The 5,132-nt window shown below is 42.0% G+C and overlaps 1 pseudogene; it reads right to left on the bottom strand.

The window, feature by feature from the left end:
• Positions 1-1,000: 1,000 nt before the first annotated feature.
• On the bottom strand, positions 1,001-1,454 carry LOC101659764 (annotated as a pseudogene).
• Positions 1,455-5,132: the final 3,678 nt, after the last annotated feature.

Raw genomic sequence — 5,132 nt, 5'->3', positions numbered from 1 at the left:
CCGCCAGGATCTGCCCATGTGGGCTACTGGGCCCTGGGAGCTGTCAGGACCCCGTCATGTTTTTGTGGACTTTGGATCCACTACACACTGCACCCACCAGCCTCTGATCCTTCCTGCATCCAGCTTCATCTTTCTGTGTTACTGGCCTGCAGCTAAGTGAGTCTGAAGAGAGCCCCAGCTTTCATCAGACTAATGAACTTGGGTTGGACTAGGCTGGGATGCTTTTTTCATATAAAACTGCTTCTTAATATAAGCGCTTTCTTACACATATAGGAGTGTCCCTGCTTTTGTTTTTCTAGACAACTCAACCTAACACAATGCTCAAGCCAAAGACATTCAGAGAAAATCAGAAAGAGTCTCTGGAATGGTGAAGAACTAGCGAGGGATGTATGCATTCTTGAGACAATCTAGTTACTAGTCTGTGAGTGCCTCTCCAGCTTCCAGCTCTATGAAAACTGTGTGCAGCCCTGCTGGGTGTAGTCAGAGCCTTTTCTTTCTGTGTCCCACAAAGGCTGGCTGTGTGGGTGAGATTCCTGTGTCTTTAAACCTCTGAATGAACTTTTGTTACAGCCATCATTGATCTCAGGGACATACTTAAACTTGCTCAAAGTACTACCTTCATTGCAACCAGAAGAATACATTTAAATGGCCATCTGTCTTCTTCCCTAAACATATTTTATTTTTGTCTTTTTTAAAAAGAAGATCAGATCATAGGAAGTAAACTGTCTGTATCATATTTTTCAACAATTAAAAAAATAATCACTGCCATCGAGTCAATTCTGACCCATGGCAACCCTATTTGGCCAGGATAGAAGTACCCCTGAGTCTCTATGAGACTGTAACTTTTGTGTGTGTTGGGAGGTGGGGGGAGAGGGGAGGGGAAATGGAGTATGAGGCTAATGGCACTCAGGTTTTACTGTATTTAGGGGGGGGCAGTAAATTGAATTTACAGTAAGTCAATCAACCCGAATGATAGTTTAAAAAAAACTCTTATAATTCTTCAATGGCAGCATTTTGACTCACCGCCCAAGCTAATTTTCACCAAACCGAGATGCTGGCATGCAGAGCACACCATCATGTCCATCAAGCCAATGAGGGCAATGGAGCCCAGAGTGTGATTCCTCTTGCTGGATTACCCTGTGCTATAGCCATAGCATAGACAACCCCCCAACAATCCAAACCAAGTCCAAGCCAGAAACTATATTCAGGTGGTAAACACCTCCAGAAGCTAGGAAATGTAAGAAGTGAGGATACACCTCCAAGGTGTTCTGGTGAGCTCACTGGATGCTGTTGAAGAGGTGCCTGTTGTCTAGGTCTGTGCTATGCATGGTTGGATACTCTACCGTGGGCTTCTTGCGGGCCTTGGCACCACTGATGGCTAGATGAGCTACCATTTTGAAGCTGGAAGAACCAGTGAGAACCGCAAAACCATACTCCTTTGAGAGGACAACCATCTGGGCTCTGGATCAGTGTTTTCTTGGCTAGGGCAGAACACAGCAGCGCCGCCTGTTGGGAGTGTGGTGCCTTTGGTCGTGGGTTGGGAGGGGCTGATATATTGATGTGGTCATAGAATTTTCTTTCTGCTTCAGTTCATACATGTGTCGGTTTATTCCAGACAAATCTAAACATGTCTCTGTAATCAGTGGATGGACATAAATAAGTTCTTACAGTAAGGCATTTGTCTTAGTCTTGTTCTGGCCACCAAAAATAAGTTCTATTAAAACAGCGACTCCTAAGAGGATCTGTTGGGCCAGGTCCATTCAAGGCACAGAGGTCAACTCACAAGGTTGACTATTGTTCTAGGGCTCGATATATTTTCTTGAAAGACACAGGACAATCGTTGACACTAAGAACATGAAAACTACATTGGTGAGCAAAATTCACTTGTTATTCTTCAAGGGTTGCAAGGGCTAGCCTATAAAGATTTCATTGGAAAACCTAGTCCTATAGCCCTAATTTTATCTCTTTAGACTTCTGAGTTCCTCAAACTCCAAGAACATTGAAAAGAAAGATAATGTCAGACCCTCGCACATGCCACGATTTCCATTTTTACATAGTATAAATTGAAGAGTCCGGTAATCTTTTGGAAGGGTTGGGAGGTGTGGTAGTTGCATAATTTCATGTCAACTTGAAGATCAATAAAAGTATATGGGTGAATTTAGCCTGTCAGTGAGGTCATAGCATGATGGTGACTCCTTGTGGGCATGGCTTTCTCATAAGGAGGGTCCTGGGAATCCCGCTCCCCTGCCCCGCTGTCCTCACCTTCCTCCTATCTGATCCTAGTTGCTGCCAGAGCCCTGTGATAGACACTGCCATTGGATCCACACAACTTTACACTCACCAGCCTGCGATCCTCCTGCATTCTGCATCATTGTCAGTGGTTGCATGAGTCTGAAGGGAGACTTATGGACTAGTATTGGACTTATGGACAAGATCTCGACATGGCTGGGATGTTTGCTTGATAAATAATTACTTCTTGATATGAAACTCTTTCTTACATATACATGATTGTCACTGGATTTGTTTCGCTAGCAAACCCAGCCTAACACAGGAGGATAGAAACATTCAGAACTGTATAGCCTTAAATGGAGGATATGTGAGGAAAAAATACTCACACCCCCGACCCAAATTTTTTTTTAAACTTTTGTTCTATAAAGGTTTATATAGTTTTGTAGCAATTCTTTTTGGGTTGATCCCATATGTTTAAAAATCTTTAACAATAAATGTCTATATGCAATATCATTTTCAGTATTTAGAGAATTCTTTATGTGATGAATGGATTATGACTTACTTAACAATTGCCTTTTCAGCCTGCCTCTTGTTGTTTTCTCTTGGCCTAAAAATGATGCTGCAATCAGCACACTTATTCAATATCTATGTCTATTAACTAGATTATTTCCCTTGCATAAATACCAAATAATAAGTTTGCTGGGCCAAAGAATATGTTTACTTCTAAGAATTTTGAATCATATTAAAATATGCTCTCAAAAATTATTAACAATTGCACTCTCATAAAAGTGCATGAAAATGTACCATTGTATGAAAAATTATTGCTTTGAAAAATATAATTATTTTACTACTTCTGATGCATCTCCATGTTCAGCGACCATATTAACACAAATGAGGCCTATTATTATTGAGGAAGAAAATGTAGGTAAATTGGTCTATTGGACATTAGCATGATAAATCGCTAGACAATTTTTAAATAATTTGATAGATGAAAATTTGCTGATGATATCATTTACTTTATATGTGCTGTCTAGAAATACATTATGAATGTGCTGAGGGATAGCCATAAGAGCTTTCCTACATATTTGAAAGTTCTAGAAAATGTTTACTTTCCTTCTAAGATTGCTACATGTTGATTGATTGATTTATCAGTGTTGAAACACAAAAATAAAGCATTCTTGTAATATTTTCAATTGTATTAATCTATTTTAACTGTGTGTACACATATATTCATAACACTATTTGTATAAATAATATATCAGTGTGGGTTAAAGAAAGCAACAGAGAGTATGTGTTTGTGTGCATTTTATAGATCTACCGGACATAATGATATGGTAGAAACACTGCTGAATTCATAATTAAAATACTAGACTCAGCTCTCTACAACTAACTTTGTGACCCTTTGCACATTACTTTGAAGTGTCAGTATAATAAGGGAATCAAGCAATAAGAAATTTCTTGGCCTTCCGGGAAGATGGCGACGGAGTGACGGATACCAGAGGGACTCCACAGAATTCAGCCCAAGAATTGTTGCTTAGAGGGAAATTCAACGCTGCTGGAACGCAGGAGGAGCATCATAAAGATAAGGAGGCACAGGCCCATGGGGTTTTGAGGGGCTGGGGAGTTTTGGCTTACCTCAGTGGAGGTCGGCTGGGGCTTGACCTTGGCCCCGCCACTGTCTCTGCCAGAGCCAGGACCATTTGGAGCTTACAGAGGGGCTTGGTCTCAACACAGACACAGTTTGCCGCCGCCTGCCTCAGGGCAGGGACTGTACCCCGTGCAGCTTCACGGGCAGGGATCGGGGTTCAGCTACGTTGTTGCTTTTGTTTCCCTCTTCCCTATATCCACGCAGTCTCAGCAGGCTTACTTTACTTTTTTTTTTCTCCTCTTTGTCTGTTTCCTGTGCTCTCACACTCTACTGCTGACCTCCAGACCACTCCCCTTAGGCTAGGGCATTTACGCCTGCACCACACCCAGCTAGGTGAGCTCCACCCTGTGCAGCTAGCTTGATGCTGGGGAAAGCCCTGCTGACCTCCACAACACCAAAGCAGGCAACCCACCACCCTTCTAGGGTACTCCCCTGAGATAGAAGCCACAGGAGGATAAAGCAGTAGGTTAATTCCATAGTGAAAATAGCTGTAGGCAGGTTGAAGAAGCATTCCTACAAGTCTCCCAGAGAGAGCCAGTGCTCTTCGACTCCCTGGAAAATGGCACCTGGCTCCTCTAAAATAACGCAACGCAAAAAGCCATCAGCCCCAACAACCTCAACAAAAAAACAGGAGAAACAAAAGGCAATGGCAGAAAATCTCCAGAACATAAGGACATGCTTAGAAGAAGCAGACATTGAGCTTCCACAAAAAGAAATTTTCAGAAAGTTGCTTGGAGTCATACAGGATATGAGGGAAACAATACAGAAAAAAAAGAAGAAATGATAGAGGAGATAAAGGCCATATACCAAAGGGAAAGTCAGGAGCTTAAGGAGGAAATAACAAAAACCACTAGCAGAAACACGGACCTTGAGAATCGACTGGAGGAAGATGAGAACCGCATCAGTGACTTGGAGGACAGCCAAGCAGACTTTAACAAACGCGAACAAAAATCCAATAAGATCATCAGAGAAGCTGAAGAAAATCTAAGAGTTATGTCTGATGCTATGAAGCAGAAAAACATTAGAATTATTGGCTTACCGGAGGAAGACACAACAAAGAAGTCATCTGCAACAAGTGAGAGAATTCTTCTTGGGAAACTGCCCCAGCTTAATGAATGAAAACCAGGCAACCATTCAGGAGGCTGAAAGAACACCAGCTAAACTGAATCCCAAGAAGAAGTCACCAAGGCACATAATAGTTAAACTACCCAACTTTGAGGAAAAGGAGAAAATCATGAGAGCAGCTAGGGAAAAA

Source organism: Echinops telfairi, unplaced genomic scaffold, assembly GCF_000313985.2.
Source record: "Echinops telfairi isolate 266 unplaced genomic scaffold, ASM31398v2 ScPeMD7_12;HRSCAF=54, whole genome shotgun sequence".
Taxonomy (NCBI): Eukaryota; Metazoa; Chordata; class Mammalia; order Afrosoricida; family Tenrecidae; genus Echinops; species Echinops telfairi.
Note: the sequence above shows the minus strand (reverse complement) of the source record. Positions and strands in the feature narration are given on the sequence as shown.